This window comes from Lissotriton vulgaris, chromosome 2_2 (genome assembly GCF_964263255.1).
Source record: "Lissotriton vulgaris chromosome 2_2, aLisVul1.2, whole genome shotgun sequence".
Taxonomy (NCBI): Eukaryota; Metazoa; Chordata; class Amphibia; order Caudata; family Salamandridae; genus Lissotriton; species Lissotriton vulgaris.
The window spans coordinates 290,673,928-290,700,740 of record NC_141688.1 but is presented as its reverse complement, the minus strand read 5'-3'; the positions used below and the strand labels follow the sequence as shown (position 1 = coordinate 290,700,740).

At 52.3% G+C, this 26,813-nt stretch overlaps 1 protein-coding gene across 1 annotated transcript in view; it reads left to right on the top strand.

The window, feature by feature from the left end:
• Positions 1-7,198: 7,198 nt before the first annotated feature.
• The window catches only part of TP53I11 (tumor protein p53 inducible protein 11), a 488,139-nt gene continuing 468,524 nt past the window's right edge, over positions 7,199-26,813 (top strand). Inside the window, exon 1 of the mRNA XM_086959614.1 lies at positions 7,199-7,335. The gene's annotated coding sequence lies outside the window, so the exon portion shown is untranslated. The remainder of the gene's footprint in view (positions 7,336-26,813) is intronic.

Here is a 26,813-nt window from a genome sequence, read left to right as displayed (position 1 = left end):
CCTTGAGGCCCATAGGAATGAATGTCAATTACTGAATCGGTAAATACCCGATTCGGTAATTGGGGGAAACATAGAAGGGTGGCAGGGTGTCACTTTGACACCCTGTTGCACCCCTCAATTGTGCATGGGTGCACATGTTGCAGACATACATGCCCTTAGGGCATGCATGTCTGCAACATGACACTGTTTTAAAAGCAAAAAAAATGCTTTTTAAAGGGTTTTCAATATTTACCACCAACTTCTAGTTGGTGGTAATTAACGAATTCTTAAACCCCTGTAGCACTGATTACAGTGCTACCTACATGTCAAAATACAGATTCTGTAAATGTACCGAATTGTTTTTTTAACGAATCGGTAAAATTACCGAATCTGTATTTTAACATGCCCCTACATCCCAAACTCCAAATACCGGTCGGTAACGGCCGAAATCGGCCGTTACCGACCGGTATTTGCCTCCCTACATCTGGCCTACAGTGAGCCAATGCCCGCCCCCACTGCTGCCTTTTCACTTCCTGGATCCCCGCAGTTAGCTCCTTTTCACCCCGTCTCCGACGTCCCCCGCCCCTCTTCGGTGAGCTCCCGCCCCTCTTCAGTGAGCTCCTGCCCCTCTTCAGTGAGCTCCCGCCCCTCTTCAGTGAGCTCCTGCCCCTCTTCAGTGAGCTCCCGCCCCTCTTCAGTGAGCTCCCGCCCCTCTTCAGTGAGCTCCCGCCCCTCTTCAGTGAGCTCCCGCCCCTCTTCAGTGAGCTCCCGCCCCTCTTCAGTGAGCTCCTGCCCCTCTTCTGTGAGCTCACGCCCCTCTTCAGTGAGCTCCTGCCCCTGTACAGTGAGCTCCCGCCCCTCTTCAGTGAGCTCCCGCCCCTCTTCAGTGACCTCCCGCCCCTCTTCAGTGACCTCCCGCCCCTCTTCAGTGAGCTCCTGCTCCGTTTGCGCTCTTCTCCCTAGTGCCAGCCACAGGGAGAAGCTTTCCCGCTCTCTGCTTCTTTCCCACTTCTTGGCTTCCCACTTCAGCTTCTGCTCTCCCCATTCTCACCACCTCATTTGTTATCCCTTCAAGCTACTGCCCTCCTGCTCAGCTCGCCTCCTCTCTGCCCCATTAAGTGAGTATTCGCTCGCCTCCCCCATGCCCCACTCAGCAGAATGCTTGTATACAGGCTAGAAGAAATGATCACATCACACCCATACTGTTGTCTCTTTGCTGGCTTCCTATCGAAGCAAGGTCAATTACCAAGACTGCCTGTATCACCCACAAATCCTTGCACACTTCTACCCCTCCCTCTCTGGAGAATAAACTCAAACTCTCAGGAGGCTCTAGACCTGCACACAATGCACAACACTTACTGCCTGAACCTACTACCTTCAAAAGGGAAATATTTACTGCTCAATCCTTCTCAGGTGATGCGGCCAGAATCTATCATTCATTTCCTCCAACCTTCCGAACTACCGCCTCTTTCCAGACTTTCAAAACAGATCCTAAAATGATTCTCCTCCAAAGGCAACTCCTGGAATAATTCAACCCATTCCTTGATCCTTATGGCCACCTGGCACTCACAGGAGGTCAACTTTGTAAATATGTATCATCCAGTGAGCTCCTCCTCAGCTCACCTCCTCTCTCTGCCCCTCATCTAGTGAGCTCCACCTCAGCTCACCTCCTCTCTGGTCCCCTCATCCAGTGAGCTCCTCCTCAGCACACCTCCTCTCTGGTCCCCTCATCCAGTGAGCTCCTCCTCAGCACACCTCCTCTCCCTGCCCCTCATCCAGTGAGCTCCTCCTCAGCTCACCTCCCCTCTCTGCCCCCTCATCCAGTGAGCTCCTCCTCAGCTCACCTCTTCTCTCTGCCCCTCATACAGTGAGCTCCTCCTCAGCACACCTCCTCTCTCTGCCCCTCATCCAGTGAGCTCCTCCTCAGCTCTCCTCCTCCTGCCCCCTCATCCAGTGAGCTCCTCCTCAGCTCACCTCCCCTCTCTGCCCCCTCATCCAGTGAGCTCCTCCTCAGCTCACCTCCTCTCTCTGCCCCCTCATCCAGTGAGCTCCTCCTCAGCACACCTCCTCTCTGCCCCTCATCCAGTGAGCTCCTCCTCAGCACACCTCCTCTCTCTGACCCTCATCCAGTGAGCTCCACCTCAGCTCACCTCCCCTCTCTGACCCTCATCCAGTGAGCTCCTCCTCAGCTCACCTCCTCTCTGGTCCCCTCATACAGTGAGCTCCTCCTCAGCTCACCTCTTCTCTCTGCCCCTCATCCAGTGAGCTCCTCCTCAGCTCACCTCCTCTCTGGTCCCCTCATCCAGTGAGCTCCTCCTCAGCTCACCTCTTCTCTCTGCCCCTCATCCAGTGAGCTCCTCCTCAGCTCACCTCCTCTCTCTGCCCCTCATCCAGTGAGCTCCTCCTCAGCTCACCTCTTCTCTGTCCCCTCATCCAGTGAGCTCTTCCTCAGCTCACCTCCTCTCTGGTCCCCTCATCCAGTGAGCTCCTCCTCAGCTCACCTCCTCTCTGGTCCCCTCATCCAGTGAGCTCCTCCTCAGCACACCTCCTCTCTCTGCCCCTCATCCAGTGAGCTCCTCCTCAGCTCACCTCCCCTCTGGTCCCCTCATCCAGTGAGCTCCTCCTCAGCACACCTCCTCTCTGGTCCCCTCATCCAGTGAGCTCCTCCTCAGCACACCTCCTCTCTGGTCCCCTCATCCAGTGTGCTCCTCCTCAGCTCACCTCCCCTCTGGTCCCCTCATCCAGTGAGCTCCTCCTCAGCACACCTCCTCTCTGGTCCCCTCATCCAGTGAGCTCCTCCTCAGCACACCTCCTCTCTCTGCCCCTCATCCAGTGAGCTCCTCCTCAGCTCACCTCCTCTCTGGTCCCCTCATCCAGTGAGCTCCTCCTCAGCTCACCTCCTCTCTGGTCCCCTCATCCAGTGAGCTCCTCCTCAGCACACCTCCTCTCTCTGCCCCTCATCCAGTGAGCTCCTCCTCAGCTCACCTCCTCTCTCTGCCCCTCATCCAGTGAGCTCCTCCTCAGCTCACCTCCTCTCTCTGCCCCTCATCCAGTGAGCTCCTCCTCAGCTCACCTCCTCTCTGGTCCCCTCATCCAGTGAGCTCCTCCTCAGCTCACCTCCTCTCTGGTCCCCTCATCCAGTGAGCTCCTCCTCAGCACACCTCCTCTCTCTGCCCCTCATCCAGTGAGCTCCTCCTCAGCTCACCTCCTCTCTCTGCCCCTCATCCAGTGAGCTCCTCCTCAGCTCACCTCCTCTCTCTGCCCCTCATCCAGTGAGCTCCTCCTCAGCTCACCTCCTCTCTGGTCCCCTCATCCAGTGAGCTCCTCCTCAGCTCACCTCCTCTCTGGTCCCCTCATCCAGTGAGCTCCTCCTCAGCTCACCTCCTCTCTGGTCCCCTCAACCAGTGAGCTCCTCCTCAGCTCACCTCCCCTCTGGTCCCCTCATCCAGTGAGCTCCTCATCTCACCTCCTCTCTGCCCCCTCATCCAGTGAGCTCCTCCTCAGCTCACCTCCTCTCTGGTCCCCTCATCCAGTGAGCGCCTCCTCAGCTCACCTCCTCTCTCTGCCCCCAGTGAGCTCTTCCTCAGCTCACCTCCTCTCTGGTCCCCTCATCCAGTGAGCTCCTCCTCAGCTCTCCTCCTCCCTGCCCCCTCATCCAGTGAGCTCCTCCTCAGCTCACCTCCCCTCTGGTCCCCTCATCCAGTGAGCTCCTCCTCAGCTCACCTCCTCCCTACCCCCTCATCCAGTGAGCTCCTCCTCAGCTCACCTCCCCTCTGGTCCCCTCATCCAGTGAGCTCCTCCTCAGCTCACCTCTTCTCTCTGCCCCTCATCCAGTGAGCTCCTCCTTAGCTCACCTCTTCTCTCTGCCCCTCATCCAGTGAGCTCCTCCTCAGCTCACCTCCTCTCTCTGCCCCCTCATCCAGTGAGCTCCTGCTCAGCTCACCTCTTCTCTCTGCCCCTCATCCAGTGAGCTCCTCCTCAGCTCACCTCCTCCCTGCCCCCTCATCCAGTGAGCTCCTCCTCAGCTCACCTCCCCTCTGGTCCCCTCATCCAGTGAGCTCCTCCTCAGCTCACCTCTTCTCTCTGCCCCTCATCCAGTGAGCTCCTCCTTAGCTCACCTCTTCTCTCTGCCCCTCATCCAGTGAGCTCCTCCTCAGCTCACCTCCCCTCTGGTCCCCTCATCCAGTGAGCTCCTCCTCAGCACACCTCCTCTCTCTGCCCCTCATCCAGTGAGCTCCTCCTCAGCTCTCCTCCTCCTGCCCCCTCATCCAGTGAGCTCCTCCTCAGCTCACCTCCCCTCTCTGCCCCCTCATCCAGTGAGCTCCTCCTCAGCTCACCTCCCCTCTCTGCCCCCTCATCCAGTGAGCTCCTCCTCAGCTCACCTCCTCTCTGACCCTCATCCAGTGAGCTCCACAGCTCACCTCCTCTCTGCCCCTCATCCAGTGAGCTCCTCTTCAGCTCACCTCCTCTCTCTGCCCCCTCATCCAGTGAGCTCCTCCTCAGCTCTCCTCCTGCCCCCTCATCCAGTGAGCTCCTCCTCAGCTCACCTCCTCTCTGCCCCTCATCCAGTGAGCTCCTCCTCAGCTCACCTCCTCTCTGTTCCTCATCCAGTGAGCTCCTCCTCAGCTCACCTCCTCTCTCTGCCCCCTCATCCAGTGAGCTCCTCCTCAGCTCACCTCCTCTCTGCCCCTCATCCAGTGAGCTCCTCCTCAGCTCACCTCCTCTCTCTGCCCCCTCATCCAGTGAGCTCCTCCTCAGCACACCTCCTCTCTGCCCCTCATCCAGTGAGCTCCTCCTCAGCACACCTCCTCTCTCTGGTCCCCTCATCCAGTGAGCTCCTCAGCTCACCTCCTCTCTCTGCCCCTCATCCAGTGAGCTCCTCCTCAGCTCTCCTCCTCTCTCTGCCCCCTCATCCAGTGCGCTCCTGCTCAGCTCACCTCCTCTCTGCCCCTCATACAGTGAGCTCCTCCTCAGCACACCTCCTCTCTCTGCCCCTCATCCAGTGAGCGCCTCAGCTCACCTCCTCTCTCTGCCCCTCATCCAGTGAGCTCCTCCTCGGCTCACCTCCTCTCTGCCCCTCATCCAGTGAGCTCCTCCTCGGCTCACCTCCTCTCTGCCCCTCATCCAGTGAGCTCCTCCTCAGATCACCTCCTCTCTCTGCCCCCTCATCCAGTGAGCTCCTCCTCAGCACACCTCCACTCTCTGCCCCTCATCCAGTGAGCTCCTCAGCTCACCTCCCCTCTCTGCCCCCTCATCCAGTGAGCTCCTCTTCAGCTCACCTCCCCTCTCTGCCCCCTCATCCAGTGAGCTCCTCCTCAGCTCTCCTCCTCCTGCCCCCTCATCCAGTGAGCTCCTCAGCTCACCTCCTCTCTCTCTGCCCCCTCTTCCTGTGAGCTCCTCAGCTCACCTCCTATCTGCCCCTCATCCAGTGAGCTCCTCCTCAGCTCTCCTCCTCCTGCCCCCTCTTCCTGTGAGCTCCTCAGCTCACCTCCTCTCTCTGCCCCTCATCCAGTGAGCTCCTCAGCTCACCTCCCCTCTCTGCCCCCTCATCCAGTGAGCTCCTCCTGAGCTCACCTCCCCTCTCTGCCCCTCACCCAGTGAGCTCCTCCTCAGCTCACGTCTTCTCGCCCCCCATCCAGTGAGCTCCTCCTCAGCTCACCTCCCCTCTCTGCCCCCTCACCCAGTGAGCTCCTCCTCAGCTCACCTCCCCTCTCTGCCCCTCACCCAGTGAGCTCCTCCTCAGCTCTCCTCCTCTCTGCCCCCTCATCCAGTGGGCTCCTCTTCAGCACACCTCCTCTCTCTGCCCCTCATCCAGTGAGCTCCTCCTCAGTTCACCTCCTCTCTGCCCCTCACCCAGTGAGCTCCTCCTCAGCTCTCCTCCTCTCTGCCCCCTCATCCAGTGAGCTCCTCCTCAGCTCACCTCCTCTCTCTGCCCCCTCATCCAGTGAGATCCTCCTCAGCTCACGTCTTCTCTGCCCCCCATCCAGTGAGCTCCTCCTCAGCTCACCTCCTCTCTCTGCCCCTCATCCAGTGAGCTCCTCCTCAGCTCACCTCTTCTCTCTGCCCCTCATCCAGTGAGCTCCTCAGCTCACCTCCCCTCTCTGCCCCCTCATCCAGTGAGCTCCTCCTCAGCTCACCTCCTCTCTCTGCCCCCCATCCAGTGAGCTCCTCCTCAGCTCACCTCCTCTCTCTGCCCCCCATCCAGTGAGCTCCTCCTCAGCTCACCTCCCCTCTCTGCCCCCTCATCCAGTGAGCTCCTCCTCAGCTCACCTCCCCTCTCTGCCCCTCACCCAGTGAGCTCCTCCTCAGCTCTCCTCCTCTCTCTGCCCCCTCATCCAGTGAGATCCTCCTCAGCTCACGTCTTCTCTGCCCCCCATCCAGTGAGCTCCTCCTCACCACACCTCCTCTCTCTGCCCCTCATCCAGTGAGCTCCTCGGCTCACCTCCTCTCTGTCCCCCTCATCCAGTGAGCTCCTCGGCTCACCTCCTCTCTGTCCCCTCATCCAGTGAGCTCCTCCTCAGCTCTCCTCTTCTCTCTGCCCCTCATCCAGTGAGCTCCTCAGCTCACCTCTGACCCCTCATCCAGTGAGCTCCTCAGCTCACCTTCTCCTGCCCCTCATCCAGTGAGCTCCTGGGCTCACCTCCTGCACCCTCATCCAGTGAGCTCCTCAGCTCTCCTCCTGCCCCCTCATCCAGTGAGCTCCTCCTCAGCTCTCCTCCTCCTGCCCCCTCACCCAGTGAGCTCCTCGGCTCTCCTCTTGCACCCTCATCCAGGGAGCTCCTCCTCAGCTCACCTCCTCTCTGCTCCTCATCCAGTGAGCTCCTCAGCTCACCTCCTCTCTGCCCATCGCCCAGTGAGCTCCTCCTCAGCTCACCTCCCCCTCCAAGCACGCCCCCCGCCTCCCAGCAGTGTGTTTTGTGTGTGTGGGAGGCGCCGCTGCCTCTCGGCTCCAGCTGAGGCGCTGCGTCGCTCCAGCATTACGGTAGAGGATCTGAGGGGCGCCCTGCAGTCGGTTCATTACGGTAATATAAGTCTGTGGTGAGAGCGGTGGATGCAGAGCTCCGGACGATTCTTGTGGAAGTGACCCGCAGGATGTGAGAGTCTCCAGCCCGGGACCGACGGCTGAGGCGGACCAGCGGTGCGGGAGAGAGGTCAGCTCGGCAGTGTGCGGGGAGAGAGGTCAGCACCTCAGTGCGGGAGAGAGGTCCGTCCAGTGCGGGAGAGAGGTCCGTCCAGTGCGGGAGAGAGGTCCATCCAGTGCGGGAGAGAGGTCCATCCAGTGCTGGAGAGAGTCAGCCCCGCAGCAGTGGCAGTGCGGGAGAGAGGTCAGCCCCGCAGCTCCATGCCAGCAGCGCGGTGAGTACCCTCCACCTTTCAATCACCTGTCAGTGTTTCTCTGGCCACAGGCACTGCGAGTCCCTCCTTTTCTCGCCTGTAAGTCTGGAGGGGGCGTTAGGAGCTGTTTCTTCCAGCCGGAGTGACTCCCTTCCTCCTTTCACCCCAAAGTCTGGAGTTTGGGAGGGGATGGGGTGGCTTCCTTGCACCTGTGAGTCTGGGGCGGGGTCCTCCTTTCAGCAGCACTGTGAGTACCTGCCACCTCTCACCTGTGAGTCTGGGACGGGGTACTCATTTCAGCAGCACTGTGAGTACCTTCCACCTGTGAGTCTGGGGCGGGGTCCTCCTTTCAGCAGCACTGCGAGTACCTTCCACCTCTCTCTCACCTGTGAGTCTGGGGCTCACACTGCTGGGAGGCAGGATGTGGGTGCGTGGGCAGCAGCGCGCTGCGGGGGAAGTGGGAGGTGAGCACTGTGAGTACCTTCCACCTCGCACCTGTGAGTCTTGGGTAGGGGGCTCTTCTCTATCCAGCATCACGTGGAGACGCTCCACCCCCCACCTGTAGGTGCAGCGCACCTGCCTCCTGATATAAGTCTGGGAGGTAAGTTCTCTGCCAGCTGCCCTGCTCTCCTCGGGCACTCCCCCTGCCACCCAGACCTCCACACCCCGTGCACCTTGTCAGCTGCGGGCATGGGCTGGCAAGGAGACCCCTGTCTGCACATCCGTGCTGAAGCTACACAGACAGGTGTGACATGCTATCCCGGGATAGGACAGGCTCGCTATCCCGGGATAGGACAGGCTCGCTATCCCGGGATAGGACAGGCTCGCTATCTGGGGTCGGGGCAGGTTCTGTAGCTCGGGATGGGACAGGGCAGGTTTATTAGCTCGGAACAGGACAGGTTCTGTCCTGTCAGCACGTCTGCAGTCCTGGGTTCTGTGTGTCGCTGCGAAGCGTTGTCATATTTGACTCAGTGCCTCGTTCTGCGCCAGTGTGCCTGGCTGCGCTCTCTTGCTGCGCTCTCTTGCTGTGCTCCGTTGTGACTGTCCACCTTGTAGTCTGCTGTGCTGTGATGCTGAGTCGTGTGTCCTGCAGTGCAGCCGCATGCTGTCCTCCGCTCACCCGTGTTCTGTTGACGTTTTTACTGTCTCATCTTGTGTTACGTTGTGTTGTCTTTTCACAGGGCCTGCCCAGCCTTGCAGTCGGCGGTTCGCCTTTTGTGCTGTTGTTAGTCCTTGCTTTTCCATTGCAAAGCTGGACCTGTCCGTGCGTCTCCAGCATTCAGTTATGTGCTCGGTTTACAAGATGCGATGTTTGTTTATAAACAACGGCACGTTGTGTTGAGCGACGGCTTCTTCCTCAGAGGACCTTTTTTTCCCTAGTGGCTTGTAAGACACCGGAAGTCGTTTTCTTTGGCACATGTGTGAGTTTCCCTTCTTTGTAGCTATTCATGTCTAAATGTAGCAGAGACAAGGTCTACACTGCAGCCAGAGTTCGGGCGAGACTTTGTATTCCAATCCTGGCTTCACCTCCACTCAACCTAGTGTGATCCTGAACAAGTCGTTCGATCTAACTATGTCCAGGCATTGCCGAGTCCCCGCCCCAAGCTGACATCCATTCTCAAACCACCCCACCCCATGGGTACCACCAGGGCTTTAAGTGGCTTTAAACAACGGGTGCTGCTCCCAGTTTCAAAAAGAGAAGGGAAATTCAGAGAGAAAATGACTCTTTAAAGGATTTCCCTTCCCCCACAACGCTCACCTGGCACGAGTTCACACCCTAACTACTCCACTAGTGAGAAGTGAGCACTCTCAGTGTGCACACATCGATGTGCCTGCTGTCACTGCAGTGTGAAAAAAAAACGACTGCCTGTGAAAATGGACTCCAAAACTACTGATTATACTTGTAAAAAAACAGCCAGGTGGCAACCTCAGCTGTGTCTGAGGCGAGCTGCAGTTGGGCAGTGTGTTGGGGGACTGGAGGGATTAGGGCTTTACCTTCCAATGATACAGCAGGTGCAGTGGCACCAGGGACCCTGGCTGTGTGTGGCCATCTGCACCCTCAGTTTTGTCTGTTTCTGTGTGGGGCTTTCTGTGTTTTAGCCTCTGTGCCTAGCTCACAGTCCTATACTGTCCTATACTGAACGGTGGTTATGCCAGTCAGATAGTGGCCGTGCATACCTCACTGAATGAGCGCCAACCAGGGAATCGAATGCCTGCCCACTACCTAATAATTAGGGCCTGATTTAGCATTCAGGGGACGGTTACTCCATCACAAATGTGACAGATATCCACCCGCCGTGCTACAAGTGCCATTGGATATACTGCACTTGTAATGTGACAGATATCCACCCGCCGTGCTACAAGTGCCATTGGATATACTGCACTTGTAATGTGACAGATATCCCACCCGCCGTGCTACAAGTGCCATTGGATATACTGCACTTGTAATGTGACTGATATCCCACCCGCCGTGCTACAAGTGCCATTGGATATACTGCACTTGTAATGCGACAGATATCCACCCGCCGTGATACAAGTGCCATTGGATATACTGCACTTGTAATGTGAAAGATATCCACCCGCCGTGCTACAAGTGCCATTGGATATACTGCACTTGTAATGCGACAGATATCCCACCCGCCGTGCTACAAGTGTCGTTGGATATACTGCACTTGTAATGCGACAGATATCCACCCGCCGTGCTACAAGTGCCATTGGATATACTGCACTTGTAATGTGACAGATATCCACCCCCCGTGATACAAGTGCCATTGGATATACTGCACTTGTAATGTGACAGATCCCACCCGCCGTGCTACAAGTGCCATTGGATATACTGCACTTGTAATGCGACAGATATCCACCCGCCGATCTACAAGTGCCATTGGATATACTGCACTTGTAATGTGACAGATATCCACCCGCCGAGCTACAAGTGCCATTGGATATAGTGCACTTGTAATGTGACAGAATTCCACCACTGTGATACAAGTGTCATTGGATATACTGCACTTGTAATGCGACAGATATCCACCCGCCGTGCTACAAGTGCCATTGGATATACTGCACTTGTAATGTGACAGATATCCACCCGCCGTGCTACAAGTGCCATTGGATATACTGCACTTGTAATGTGACAGATATCCACCCGCCGTGCTACAAGTGCCATTAGAAATACTGCACTTGTAATGTGATGGATATCCCACCCGCCGTGCTACAAGTGCCCTTGGATATAGTGCACTTGTAATATAACAGATATCCCACCCGCCGTGCTACAAGTGCCATTGGATATAGTGCACTTGTAATATGACAGATATCCCACCCGCCGTGATACAAGTGCCATTGGATATACTGCACTTGTAATGCGACAGATATCCACCCGCCGTGCTACAAGTGCCATTAGATATACTGCACTTGTAATGTGACAGATATCCACCCGCCGTGCTACAAGTGCAATTGGATATACTGCACTTGTAATGTGACTGATATCCACCCGCCGTGCTACAAGTGCCATTGGATATACTGCACTTGTAATGCGACAGATATCCACCCGCCGTGTTACAAGTGCCATTAGAAATACTGCACTTGTAATGTGACAGATATCCCACCCGCCGTGCTACAAGTGCCATTGGATATAAACGCACATGTAATGTGACAGATATCCACCCGCCGTGCTACATGTGCCATTGGATATAGTGCACTTGTAGTGTGACAGATATCCCAACCGCCGTGCTACAAGTGCCATTGGATATAAACGCACATGTAATGTGACAGATATCCACCCGCCGGGCTACATGTGCCATTGGATATAGTGCACTTGTAATGTGACAGATATCCACCCGCCGTGCTACATGTGCCATTGGATATAGTGCACTTGTAATGCGACAGATATCCACCCGCCGTGCTACAAGTGCCATTGGATATACTGCACTTGTAATGTGACTGATATCCACCCGCCGTGCTACAAGTGCCATTGGATATACTGCACTTGTAATGCGACAGATATCCACCCGCCGTGCTACAAGTGCCATTAGAAATACTGCACTTGTAATGTGACAGATATCCCACCCGCCGTGCTACAAGTGCCATTGGATATAAACGCACATGTAATGTGACAGATATCCACCCGCCGTGCTACATGTGCCATTGGATATACTGCACTTGTAATGTGACAGATATCCACCGCTGTGATACAAGTGCCATTGCATATACTGCACTTGTAATGCGACAGATATCCACCCGCCATGCTACAGGTGCCATTGGATATACTGCACTTGTAATGTAACAGATATCCACCCGCCGTGCTACAAGTGCCATTAGAAATACTGCACTTGTAATGTGACAGATATCCCACCCGCCGTACTATAAGTGCCATTGGATATACTGCACTTGTAATGTGACAGATATCCACCCGCCGAGCTACAAGTGCCATTGGATATAGTGCACTTGTAACGTGACAGATATCCACCCGCCGTGCTACAAGTGCCATTGGATATACTGCACTTGTAATGTGGCAGATATCCACCCGCCGTGCTACAAGTGCCATTGGATATACTGCACTTGTAATGTGGCAGATATCCACCCGCCGTGCTACAAGTGCCATTGGATATACTGCACTTGTAATGTGACAGATATCCCACCCGCCGTGCTACAAGTGCCATTGGATATACTGCACTTGTAATGTGACAGATATCCACCCCCTGTGATACAAGTGCCATTGGATATACTGCACTTGTAATGCGACAGATATCCACCCGCCGAGCTACAAGTGCCATTGGATATACTGCACTTGTAATGTGACAGATATCCACCCGCCGAGCTACAAGTGCCATTGGATATAGTGCACTTGTAATGTGACAGATATCCACCACTGTGATACAAGTGTCATTGGATATACTGCACTTGTAATGCGACAGATATCCACCCGCCGTGCTACAAGTGCCATTGGATATACTGCACTTGTAATGTGACAGATATCCACCCGCCGTGCTACAAGTGCCATTGGATATACTGCACTTGTAATGTGACAGATATCCACCCGCCGTGCTACAAGTGCCATTGGATATACTGCACTTGTAATGTGACAGATATCCACCTGCCGTGCTACAAGTGTCATTAGAAATACTGCACTTGTAATGTGATGGATATCCCACCCGCCGTGCTACAAGTGCCATTGGATATAGTGCACTTGTAATATGACAGATATCCCACCCGCCGTGCTACAAGTGCCATTGGATATACTGCACTTGTAATATGACAGATACCCCATCCTTCAGGTTTGTGGAGGAGTACCCGGCCATCTGAGCTCTAAATCTGCCCTTAATATGGAGTCGCGATGCCTCCTAGAGGGTGCGTCTGCCTGTAAATTACCACGTCATCTCGTGTCAGATTTTGAGCCGTAGGTCACGGTGACCAGTATGAGCCTTTCATAGCCTGATCTCTTGTTCCAGTACATTCCCAGGTTACGGTCAGGTCCACTGAAATTGTGCAATTTTGCGTCTCTGGTGTTTTCCATATATTTATGAATTTGCCGCAATTGGCCTAGAATAATCCATCATCTGATGCATAATCTGCAGTTTTAAAAATGTGTTTCTAGCTCAAACTGTTCAAAAGTTACTAAAAATACGACGACATGTGTTGAGGCACAGTAGAAGGCCCATCCCAAAGGCGGGCTGATCATATGGCAGTTGATTATTGCTCTCATGGGGTGCTAAGCTGGTACTAATGAGGTGTAGCCTATGCCCAGTGTTAAGTGTACAGTAGAAGGCAAAAAATGCAGAATTAATACTGTCACAACATCATGTGCCGTATTTTGCAGCATAAGTCATCTTTTGTTTCCTCATATTTAGTCCACCCTGCCGCCTAAATTTGTCTTCCCTTGCTGCATAATTTCTGTGGCCCTTGTTATGCTGATCTTACGCTGTCTAATTATATGTACTCACAATGGGACCAATCATAATTTGGTTCAATAAAGGGCTACCACGGGCTCTGCAGATGAATGTTGGATGGAGTCCAACTGCCTGAAACTGAGCATCGACAAGGCCGAAGTAATGTTCTTTGGGGAGACCTGCTCTCCATATGACTCTACCTGGTGGCCGACAGGGCCAACGGGAACCTCCGCTGAACCTCGGATGGTCATCGGCTGCACACCTGACAGTGCAGCCCAAGTCATCACGCCCTGACGCTTCCACACCCTGAAGATGCTGAGCAAGATTTTCAAATGGCTCCCTGTCAACACCCAGAAAACCATCACCCATACTCTCGCCCCAGCAACCTAGAGTACAAAAATACCCTCAATGCTGGGAGCAACAAGCATCATCAGGGGGCTGCAGAACACCCAGAAAGCGGTGGCCAGAATCACTCTCAACCTCGAGGAAATAACTGTTGTGTAAATTCCAAGGAATGAATGGCCATTCTTCCCAGTCTGAAGATGCCACGGCTGTGGTACCAGGGACCTGCTGATGCCTGCACTACTGTTGCATTGTGCTTGGTGTCCAGGTGCTTGAGTTGAAGCCTGGTCGCCTGGAGATGCCAAGGCTGTGGTACCAGGGACCTTCTGACGCCTGCACTACTGTTGCATTGTGCTTGGGGTCCAGGTGCTTGTGTTGAAGCCTGGTCGCCTGGAAATTATGAGGGTTGAGTATGGACATCAGCAATTATACTCAAATAACTATTTAATTGTTTGTATGCCTGTTAAAAAGATGTGATCTAAATGTAGGGCTTGTAAACTGCTTCCAGAATTGACCAACATTGGGCCCACATTGGCACACCCGAACATGCTTCGCCCATCCAGACAAAAACTCCTGGAACCGGGGCTGGGTACCGAGAGGCACATATACAGTTTTGTATACAAGTAAGAAAGTCACCTATGCATTCCGTGGGCATGAAGACTCGGCCTCCTGCGGTTTGATGCTCAGGCAGAGGTATGTCTGGCTGGCGACAGCTTGACTTCAATGACCTTAGGAATAGATCAACGGTCTCGCTGGCGGGGGGGGGGGGGGGGGGGGGAGGGAGATTGAGGTACTCCCTGGGTGTGCCCAGGAGACATGTATTCCTTTTATGTTTGTGATTGTATATAGCGCGGAAATGGCCCAGAAGCATAGGAGCGCTATACAAAAGAACAGTTACTAAAGTCAGCAGGGATACTGTGCAGTTATCATCCAGGAAGGATGAAAAGCCGGTCAGTGAGAGAAAGTGGGTGATAAGACGAACAGGAGTCCAGTTCACAAGCCGTCAGCGTAGGTGATACATGAGATATAGCATGGAAAGATGAAAGCAGACAACGGCGGTGGGTGGGAGGGAAAGGGATTGAACTCCAGCGTCTTTCAAAGAGGAGGGCTTGGGGAGGTGTTTTGGAGTTAGCTTGACGTGTGGTCTTACTGAGGGGGAGAGGGAGGGAGAGAGTTATAAACTCTTGTGTGCTTCTGTAGAATGACGGATTCAGAAATCTCTTGCTTGAAGGTGGGGTACTCCAGGACAAGGGGCTGAGTGTTTCTTGGACCAGGTTTTGCACCTCCATCTTCAGATTTCCTGTTTCCTGTGTGGGTGAAGTGCTGGCGAGTTTAAATGGGCTCGTGGCCTCCACAGACAGCCACTGGGAGGCGAGCAGAATGGAAGGGGTGAGGTCATGATTCTTGGAACCGATGGCAGAGAGGGTCGAGCAGGTAGAATTGTTCTGAGTGGAGCTGAGTAAACTTCGGGAGTGCCTGAGAGGCGTTAGACCCTGTAATCAAGTCCAGAAATAGTCAACCCCTGTCCAGGCTGATCTTAGCTCCTGTGCTAGGATGTGCTGTGTGATCCTCGGCGCTCCTGACCCTGGCTGTCCTATGACTCTGGAGGGTCAGTCCACTGTCCAGGGTAAAACCAAAAGCTCCTAGTGGGCTGAATGTGTGAGAGTTGCTTCTGATCAGAAAGCTTTAAACCTGCTGCAGAACGATGGGCGCCCTGTGGAGCCTCTGAATGGGCGGCAGGACACGAGGCCTGATTGCAGGACAAACTGGCAAAAGGTGTCGCCCTGCAAGTGGGCGAATAGAAGGCCCCCCTCCGCTAAGTCTAGCCTTACTATACCATAGTTGTGAAGGCCAGGGGAAGGGCCCTTCCCGTGGCACAATTGCAAAAAGCTACCTTTCTCTCAAATGAGTTGAGCAGGGGTCAGGAGAGGACACGTGTGCCGTGGCCTGGCTGCGACACACTGGTGTGGGGCCCTGTGTTCATGGCTGAGAGCGGGGCCCTGGGCAGCTGCCCACACTGCCCATGCCTAGCGCAGGCCCTGCCTAAGGGTCACGCAGAGAGGTTTAAGATAGAGATTCAGTGGGTTGGAGAGAGGATTGAGCTCCGTGAATGCCAACCTGGGGGTGGTAAGAAGGGGTCTCAGGAGTGTGCTACCTGCACCCTGAGCTGGAAGGCAGAGTGCAACCAGCTGCCAGGGCAGTGGGTGCTGGGGGCACCCTTTTTGTGGGGGCTGGGCACTATTAAGTGAAACCATAGATGCGCCTGGTTCACGGAGGGACACAACACAAAACCAGACCTGCCCTCTGCTGAGGGTCTGGGGTGGGTGAGACCGTCTGTCTGTGGGTGGGGGCGGCTAGAAGACAGCTGATATACTGAAGTCTGGTGGGGGGAGTTTCCGAGTGAGGCTGATTGTCCATGCGGAGTGAGTGGCACCCTCCCGGGCGGGGGCGCTCTGCTGACGTGGACTCTTTACTCTGGTGGTGTGCTGGCGTCTGTGCTGGAGGGCTACGCGGCTCTGCCGGCCTCGGCTCCACACACACAATAATATTGTTCTCTGAAGTTAATTGCTTTCCGTGGCGCGCGTCGCCTCCCGGTGGCACCGCTCAGCAGGGCAAGACGATTTAAAATGACAACATTCCTTCCCCGTGTGTAGCGCCGTAACCCCACGGGGGATATCCAAGCGCTGTAAATTACCAGCGTTATTATCGCGGCGGTTCGTGGTACGCATTTTATCAAGTCAAGAACGGTTTGCTTTTGGATAAATAACACAAACAAAGCTGTTGCAATTGTGTAGCAGATCTAAGCTAACATCTGGGACAAGTCTTACTGGAAGAAGAAAACTTTCAAATAGTTTGAAACTTTAGTTGTGGGGGTGGGGGGTTAGGGTAGGGAGGGCGCAAAGGCGCCAAGCCAACTGCACGTATGTGTCTGTGGCGTTGTATACAACTGCAAAGGACGTGCCATCATGGGTGCACACTTCTGCAGGAAGTATTAAAATCCGAGGAGGCATGCATGATTCAGACCTATAGAAAGTGGCTGAGACTTAAACCAAGAATATACAGGTATATAGGCTCATGCACCTACAGTTCTGAGTGTTAGCCTATGTGCACCATTAGCTAGTGAAATGGCACATTTATTTTCTGACTCGCGTCTCTCCTCTACGAGAATCGATTCGATTGTAGACGTTCTCTTGGTGCATTGACAGCGCACGGCTCCCGAAACCACAAGAGAAGGTGGTGTCTAATTCATTGACACTCTCAACTAGACTGACGTGTGTGCGGGGGTGTTTCTGGGGCGTATCTGTATGTGTAGCTGTATGCGCGGTGTCGCGGGTGTATCTTTGTGTATGGCGTATGTGTGGATTTCCCTCGAGTCCATCTGTGTGTATGGTTGTGTCTCTGTGGCGTATCTGTGTGTGTGGTTGTATCTGTGGATGTCTTTGGGGCGTATCTGTGTGTGTGGTTGTATCTGTGGATGTCTTTGGGGTGTATCTGTGTGTGTGGTTGTATCTGTGGATGTCATTGGGGTGTATCTGTGGATGTCATTGGGGTGTATCTGTGTATGTCATTGGGGTGTATCTGTGTGTGTGGTTGTATCTGTGGATGTCTTTGGGGTGTATCTGTGTGTGTGGTTGTATCTGTGGATGTCTTTGGGGTGTATCTGTGCCTTTGGGGTGTATCTGTGTGTGTGGTTGTATCTGTGGATGTCTTTGGGGTGTATCTGTGCGTGTGGATGTCTCTGGGGCGTATCTATGTGTGTGGATGTCTTTGGGGCATAGCTATGTGTGTGGATGTCCCCCTCGTGTATCTATGTGTGGATGTCCCCCTCGTGTATCTATGTATGTGGATGTCTCTGGGGATAATCTATGTGTGTGGATGTCTCTGGGGCTTATCTATGTGTGTTGATGTCTTTGGGGCATAGCTATGTGTGTGGATGTCCCCCTCGTGTATCTATGTATGTGGATGTCCCCCCTCGTGTATCTATGTGTGTGGATGTCTCTGGGCTGTATCTATGTGTGTGGATGTCTCTGGGGCGTATCTATGTGTGTGGATGTCTTTGGGGCATAGCTATGTGTGTGGATGTCCCCCTCGTGTATCTATGTATGTGGATGTCCCCCTCGTGTATCTATGTGTGTGGATGTCTCTGGGCTGTATCTATGTGTGTGGATGTCTCTGGGGCGTATCTATGTGTGTGGATGTCTTTGGGGCATAGCTATATGTGTGGATGTCCCCCTCGTGTATCTATATATGTGGATGTCCCCCTCGTGTATCTATGTATGTGGATGTCTCTGGGGAGTATCTATGTGTGTGGATGTCTCTGGGGCGTATCTATGTGTGTGGATGTCTTTGGGGCATAGCTATGTGTGTGGATGTCCCCCTCGTGTATCTATGTATGTGGATGTCTCCCTCGTGTATCTATGTGTGTGGATGTCTCTGGGCTGTATCTATGTGTGTGGATGTCTCTGGGCTGTATCTATGTGTGTGGATGTCTTTGGGGCATAGCTATGTGTGTGGATGTCCCCCTCGTGTATCTATGTATGTGGATGTCCCCCTCGTGTATCTATGTGTGTGGATGTCCCCCTCGTGTATCTATGTGTGTGGATGTCTCTGGGCTGTATCTATGTGTGTGGATGTCTCTGGGCTGTATCTATGTGTGTGGATGTCTCTGGGCTGTATCTATGTGTGTGGATGTCTCTATGTGTGTGGATGTCTCTGGGCTGTATCTATGTGTGTGGATGTCTCTGGGGCGTATCTATGTGTGTGGATGTGTTTGGGGCATAGCTATGTGTGTGGATGTCCCCCTCGTGTATCTATGTGTGTGGATGTCTCTGGGCTGTATCTATGTGTGTGGATGTCTCTGGGCTGTATCTATGTGTGTGGATGTCTCTGGGCTGTATCTATGTGTGTGGATGTCTCTGGGGCGTATCTATGTGTGTGGATGTCTCTGGGGCGTATCTATGTGTGTGGATGTCTTTGGGGCATAGCTATGTGTGTGGATGTCCCCCTCGTGTATCTATGTATGTGGATGTCCCCCTCGTGAATCTATGTATGTGGATGTCTCTGGGGATAATCTATGTGTGTGGATGTCTCTGGGGCGTATCTATGTGTGTTGATGTCTTTGGGGCATAGCTATGTGTGTGGATGTCCCCCTCGTGTATCTATGTATGTGGATGTCCCCCCTCGTGTATCTATGTGTGTGGATGTCTCTGGGCTGTATCTATGTGTGTGGATGTCTCTGGGGCGTATCTATGTGTGTGGATGTCTTTGGGGCATAGCTATGTGTGTGGATGTCCCCCTCGTGTATCTATGTATGTGGATGTCTCCCTCGTGTATCTATGTGTGTGGATGTCTCTGGGCTGTATCTATGTGTGTGGATGTCTCTGGGGCGTATCTATGTGTGTGGATGTCTTTGGGGCATAGCTATGTGTGTGGATGTCCCCCTCGTGTATCTATGTATGTGGATGTCCCCCTCGTGTATCTATGTGTGTGGATGTCCCCCTCGTGTATCTATGTGTGTGGATGTCTCTGGGCTGTATCTATGTGTGTGGATGTCTCTGGGCTGTATCTATGTGTGTGGATGTCTCTGGGCTGTATCTATGTGTGTGGATGTCTCTATGTGTGTGGATGTCTCTGGGCTGTATCTATGTGTGTGGATGTCTCTGGGGCGTATCTATGTGTGTGGATGTCTTTGGGGCATAGCTATGTGTGTGGATGTCCCCCTCGTGTATCTATGTATGTGGATGTCCCCCTCGTGTATCTATGTGTGTGGATGTCCCCCTCGTGTATCTATGTGTGTGGATGTCTCTGGGCTGTATCTATGTGTGTGGATGTCTCTGGGCTGTATCTGTGTGTGGATGTCTCTGGGCTGTATCTATGTGTGTGGATGTCTCTATGTGTGTGGATGTCTCTGGGCTGTATCTATGTGTGTGGATGTCTCTGGGGCGTATCTATGTGTGTGGATGTGTTTGGGGCATAGCTATGTGTGTGGATGTCCCCCTCGTGTATCTATGTGTGTGGATGTCTCTGGGCTGTATCTATGTGTGTGGATGTCTCTGGGCTGTATCTATGTGTGTGGATGTCTCTGGGCTGTATCTATGTGTGTGGATGTCTCTGGGGCGTATCTATGTGTGTGGATGTCTCTGGGGCGTATCTATGTGTGTGGATGTCTTTGTGGCATAGCTATGTGTGTGGATGTCCCCCTCGTGTATCTATGTATGTGGATGTCCCCCTCGTGAATCTATGTATGTGGATGTCTCTGGGGATAATCTATGTGTGTGGATGTCTCTGGGGCGTATCTATGTGTGTTGATGTCTTTGGGGCATAGCTATGTGTGTGGATGTCCCCCTCGTGTATCTATGTATGTGGATGTCCCCCCTCGTGTATCTATGTGTGTGGATGTCTCTGGGCTGTATCTATGTGTGTGGATGTCTCTGGGGCGTATCTATGTGTGTGGATGTCTTTGGGGCATAGCTATGTGTGTGGATGTCCCCCTCGTGTATCTATGTATGTGGATGTCCCCCTCGTGTATCTATGTGTGTGGATGTCTCTGGGGAGTATCTATGTGTGTGGATGTCTCTGGGGCGTATCTATGTGTGTGGATGTCTTTGGGGCATAGCTATGTGTGTGGATGTCCCCCTCGTGTATCTATGTATGTGGATGTCTCCCTCGTGTATCTATGTGTGTGGATGTCTCTGGGCTGTATCTATGTGTGTGGATGTCTCTGGGGCGTATCTATGTGTGTGGATGTCTTTGGGGCATAGCTATGTGTGTGGATGTCCCCCTCGTGTATCTATGTATGTGGATGTCCCCCTCGTGTATCTATGTGTGTGGATGTCCCCCTCGTGTATCTATGTGTGTGGATGTCTCTGGGCTGTATCTATGTGTGTGGATGTCTCTGGGCTGTATCTATGTGTGTGGATGTCTCTGGGCTGTATCTATGTGTGTGGATGTCTCTATGTGTGTGGATGTCTCTGGGCTGTATCTATGTGTGTGGATGTCTCTGGGGCGTATCTATGTGTGTGGATGTGTTTGGGGCATAGCTATGTGTGTGGATGTCCCCCTCGTGTATCTATGTGTGTGGATGTCTCTGGGCTGTATCTATGTGTGTGGATGTCTCTGGGCTGTATCTATGTGTGTGGATGTCTCTGGGGTGTATCTATGTGTGTGGATGTCTCTGGGGCGTATCTATGTGTGTGGATGTCTTTGGGGCATAGCTATGTGTGTGGATGTCCCCCTCGTGTATCTATGTATGTGGATGTCCCCCTCGTGTATCTATGTGTGTGGATGTCTCTGGGCTGTATCTATGTGTGTGGATGTCTCTGGGCTGTATCTATGTGTGTGGATGTCTCTGGGCGGTATCTATGTGTGTGGATGTCTCTGGGCTGTATCTATGTATGTGGTTGTCTCTGGGGAGTATCTATGTGTGTGGATGTCCCCCTCGTGTATCTATGTGTGTGGATGTCTCTGGGCTGTATCTATGTGTGTGGATGTCTTTGGGGCATAGCTATGTGTGTGGATGTCCCCCTCGTGTATCTATGTATGTGGATGTCCCCCTCGTGCATCTATGTGTGTGGATGTCTCTGGGGAGTATCTATGTGTGTTGATGTCCCCCTCGAGTATCTATGTGTGGATGTCCCCCTCGTGTATCTATGTTTGTGGATGTCTCTGGGGAGTATCTATGTGTGTGGATGTCTCTGGGGAGTATCTATGTGTGTGGATGTCCCCCTCGAGTATCTATGTGTAGATGTCCCCCTCGAGTATCTGTGTGTGGATGTCTCTGGGGAGTATCTTATGTGTGCATGGCTGTATGTGTGGTTGTCTCTGGGGTGTCTTTGTGTGTGGCTTTAAGTGTGGGTGTATCTGTGAGCGGTTGTATTGATGCCTCTGGTGGTGTGTATCAGTGCGGCTGTATGTGAGGTTGTCTCTGGGGCGCATCTGTGTGTGTGTGTGTGTGGATGTCTCTGGGGTCTGGTTGCATGTGCGTTTGTCTCTAGGGTGTATGTGTGTGTGTGGGGGGGGGGGGGTGTATGTGCTTGCCTCTCAGAGTGTCTCTCTCGCTCTGATTATCTTGCTTAAGTATCTGCAGGTTTGGTTGCGTGGGTGTGCGCCCGCGGGGGGCCGTGTATGCGAGTGTGTTGTGAATGCACGCGTGTGTGACAGAAGGAGGGGCGCGCGGACAGAGCTGTTGAGAGGAGACGAAGAGAAACAGAGAGAGCGAGAGAGACAGGAAGGGAGGGAAGGAAGGAAGAGAGACCTTGAGCGCTGGGGAGAGTGATGGACGGGGCTCGAGCGCCAGGAAGAGCTGGATGGAAAGGCGCCGGCGGTAGAGATGTGAAGAAACGGACAGATCGGAAAAGGAGACATGAGGGTGAAAGAGTGTTCGGAAGAGTGAGAGACACCGACTGAGGAGGAGAAGAGGGACAACGCGGGACAGGACGAGCGAGAGCGGAGAGGGGCATTAGAGACGGCCCCAGCGATGGGGTCGATCTGGGAGAAGTGACAGGGGACAGGAGAGAGCGGCAGACAGAGGGGTCCCTCCGTACCCAGCGTTTCTCAAGCCGCGGTTCCAGCCGCACACTGGCAGCGGTGCAGCAGGTGCAGTAGCACCGGAGCCAGAGGCACAATAGGTCCACTAAGACCCGATTAAAGCTGTGCTTTACTACCTTACCTACAGTACAGGGGCATAAGGGGGGGTGGGGTGGGGGGGGGGGGGGGGGGGGGCTAGCTGCACCACTGCAGAGACCCTGCATAAAAGGGAGCGCAGGGCTCCTGCCCTAGCTGGTAAGAGTGTTCCAGTTTTTCCTTTACTGTCTCAGAGGTTTCATTCTATGCCAGGGGGTCCCTTCCGCACAGTACCCTGGTCTGAGAACTCCCCATTGAGTCCGGAGGGGGCGTGGGGGCTCTATGTACCTTGCAGGATGTAGCGATGAGCTCATTAGCCAAGATGTAGTTTCATGCAGATTTATTAACTACAGTTACAAATAGATGAGTTGTAAAGGTACAAGCACCCCAGGAGCACTCTGCCTACTGCTCAGCCCTACTCCGTCACCCTCAAGCATCCAGGCACCCCAACCCTCCATTCAAGACCATCACCCCAACATTCCATGCATCGCACTCACACTGGCTGAAAATCAAGAGGAAAAAGTGCTGTGATGCATCGACACAACCTGGCTAAAAGACATTGACAAAGCCACTAGCTCTTGCATTGCCGCAACACATCGGCTTTGCCCATGGGTGCCATTATTGGCGGAAGTGACATCACACACCATTTAACCTTTACTTTTAGTCTCTCTCTCTCTCCCCTCTCTCTCTCACACACACACTTTAGCATACACACAATCAGATAAACACACTCGGATGTATGACATTACAACGCATGCTTTTACCACACATGCCGTTACAACGCAGTTTTTACAACGCATACCATTACAACGCATAGCGCTTTGGGGTGCTGGATAGTGAATAGTTTAATGTACTATTCCAACTCCAGTCCCCGTGGACACTAGGGAAGTTGTTGGATAGTAAATTAAATCTATTCCCTATCCTAGAGCACCCCCCAGCGCAATGCGTTGTAATGGTTTGCGTTGTAATGGTTGCGTCGTAATGGTAGTGCGTTGTAAAAGTTTCGTTGCAAAGGCTGTTTACCAACACACTCACCTACAAGCATGCATACAACATACATTTCAACGCGTTTCTTTCTTACCTTCCCTGTCAGATAGGATCACATTGCAGCTAATTATACTCCATTTTTATTACACTATTTGCGTAGTAAGAATTTGACAGAAAACCATGAAAATATAACCAGAGGTCGTAAAGGCAGTGCAGCTGGGAGTCCTGGGGACCCCTAAATGACGTCCATGACTTTGCCAATTCTTTTTTTTTTATTGCTGGCAGGAGAAAGGACTGGACTGGAGGAAACACAGGGGAAGGGTTGTGGGTGGGGTAAGTCAGACAACGGAGGGTTCTACTGCCCTGAGAAGCAGTGTTGTTGCTGTTGTACACCTGGCCCTTCAAGCCAGCTATGCCAGGAGGAGGCTGACTTTGCAGAGGTGCACTGCGCAAATACATTTAATCATTTGCTTGAGAGATATATTTATTCATGTATTTTTTAATGAAACAAGTAATTATTTCAAATATACTGGAAATATTTGTTCATCCACTGGGCTTTCAGTGGGATGAAAAAACTGGAGTCTTCCAAAGGGACATAATATTAAAGAAGCTACCACTTGGAGCCCTGGTGACACCAGGACAGTGTTGTTTCTGCCGAGTTTCAAAAGGAGAAGAGAAATCCAGAGAGAACATTACTCTCTTTGAATGATTTCCCTTTCCCTAGAACGCTCACCTAGCATGACGTCACGACGTAACTTCTTCACTAGTGAGAAGAGAGCAGTGTGAGCAGCGCACATCGATGTGCCGCTGTAACTGCAGTCCGGAAAAAAAATGGACCGCCTGTGCCAGTGCACAAAACAGAGCCCGATAGAGACCCGTTTCAAGGAACCCATTAAAAACTGCCAGTGCTCAGACCAGGTGAGACCTGGCCCACTTAAAGCCCTGTTTATCCATTCAAGCAGTAATCCATGAATGTATGTATTCATGCATTCAATCATGTGCATGCAAGTAGGTCAATTCATCCATCTATTTATGAAGTCAAGAATTCATTCGTCCTTCGAAGTATGCATTTATTCAAACGTGTGTATGTGCTCAATCATTCATTTAAGCACCCATGCATTTGTTTATCCATGCATTCAATATTTCCCTTGTTCAGTCATGAATTCAACCATTAATTCATGCATTCAATTATTCTTCCAAGCATTTTTTTGTGTGTTTACTCATTCATTCCAATACAGATGCATGCTTTCAATTATACATTTAGGCATGCACTTATTCACGAATTCAACCATTCATTCATGCACATATTCTCCAATGCACTTTTTTATTTATCCATTAAATCCTTCATTTATCAATCCAATTTTAATTTACGAGGCATTTGTTCGTTACTGCATTCCTAGGTACATGAATAGCGCTCTCTCCTGTTAGTGCTGTCACGTGGCAGGACTGTGTCCCTCTGTTTCCGGAATGCTCCCGCCCTCCTCCCCCTCCGCCCTCTTCAGATACCGCAGTTTACATCTGGGTAACACTGTTCTGTTTATAGAGCAAAGGGATGCACAACAGTGCTGATAACACACCTCCCCCAGGAGTGCTGTTTGAATGCATGGGGAAAGTGGGCCCTGGCCCAGGGCCCCAGCCTTTCACCCCCCTCCCCTTCTGCCGGAGCCAACTCTGTTCTGCAGAGTGTCTTGCCCTGACTACCTGGAATAATTCTTAAACAGATTATTTTAAATTCCGTTTTCCTTTAATTTATTTCGATGCGGGGGATGTGTCAGAGTCTATTACAGACATTTTGCACAGGAATGTTGTGTTTCTTTCATGCAACATCCATTAAAAAAAGGTTATTTTCGATATCTCATATATGAGAAATGGGAGGGGGTCACAGAGGTTATTGGGAGGGGGTCACAGAGGTTATTGGGAGGGGGTCACAGAGGTTATTGGGAGGGGGTCACAGAGGTTATTTGAAGTAATATTAGTGAGCTGCTGCTGTGTTACAATACTGAAAGCACGTCACAATCCCTGAATATTACATGTAAACACATTTAGATTTTGGACAAGTGTACCCGTGAACTACCACTAACCTGCCCAAAGAGGGCGTGAAAGAACTGAAACTGGATCATAAATTCAAAGCTGTTCCAAACAGGGGCACCCAAAAATGGATAGCCCAGGGCCCCAAATCCTAAAGATGCCCTTGCACCCAGCTGCCAATTGGAAAGCACAGCTGACCTGGGACCCTGTGCAATGACCAGCTAGGCGGTAACATCTGGGTTGTCACTCGCGCCAACAGCAGTTGGCATTACAGCATGCTTGTAAGGCAGCCGCACGCGCAGGACATATACTCCCTGGTAGCTCATGAGATTAATGCACCTACAGCCAACTGCAGATCAAAGGCTCTACTCTAAGTAAGACTGTTCATGTGGTTACACCTGGCATCTGACTGATTCTGCCTCAAGCACATTAACATGGGAGGCATATGCCTATATCTAAATGTATAGTTTTCTGGCTATGTACAGCACCTAACACAGCTTTGCTATGAGTGCTAAGAAACCCCACTTTTGAGAGATAGGAGGCCTGAGTCACGTGAGGTCTCGTAGCTTGCTCAGGATCACACCTTTGACAAGATTTGTGAATTCTGCATCATTTGCAACAAAGTAAGCTCAAATTTCAACATGTTTACAACTAAAAGAGTCCACTCACTGTAGTAGGAGGTGGGGGGGCAGAAGTAACGAAAGCGCAGTAGTAACGAAGGATGATTTGACTAAGGGTAGAGTGAGGAACAGACCAGTGCAGGCAAACAAATAAGGAATGTATGCCTATACCTGTGAACCGTACACAGGGGTTGGGGATATATGGAATAAACGATGGAGCGGACAACCACGAAAGAGCAGTTTGCTGCCATTCGAGAGGTGTGGGTGTTAGTATGGTTACGGGGAGATGTGCGGGTGGCACCACGGAAAAAAGAAGGGAAGGAGGGTTGGGTAGGCCAACACCACAGACAAATGAAAGGGAAGAAGGGGGCAAAACCATTGACAGTGGCAGGAGAGGCGGGTGGGTGGGTGATCGAGAACAACACTACAGGCAACCCTAAGGGAAGGGGGGAGAGTGCATGGGAGGGGGCGATCCAGGGACAACAGGAGATGGTGGGAGGAACAGGACGGTGAGAACGTACACGAGGAAACTGCTGAAAAAGACACCTGGTAGAGTGATTACACACTAAGAAATAAATAGTGCCGAAACATATTAGCAGTGGATGAACACAAATAATGTAATCATGTTTCTGGGGAGGGAAAAACACAGGAAGAGGTGTGAAGCCTACAGCTACCAACCAATAAAAAGCAAAGAATGAGTGAGAATGAGCCAATCAATGGACCAGTAAGGGGCGGGCTCTAAGCCCACTTTAAGATAATAATACGTCTCAAAGAAACCGCATGTGCGCTGTCTAGCCGAGACCTAAACATGGTTTGCTTTCCTACTTGGGGTACTGTAAAACCAAATGTTTGATATACACTTATTAGAATCTCCTAATACTGTTCCACGACCCTTCTACTTGCATTATTTTTCCAAAGACACCGCTCTTTTCAGTGCTGTGTCTCGTGCATCAGCGGCGAGGTCTGAGTGATTGTAACGTTTCCACCCCTTGTTACTCCGGCTGCATTCAGT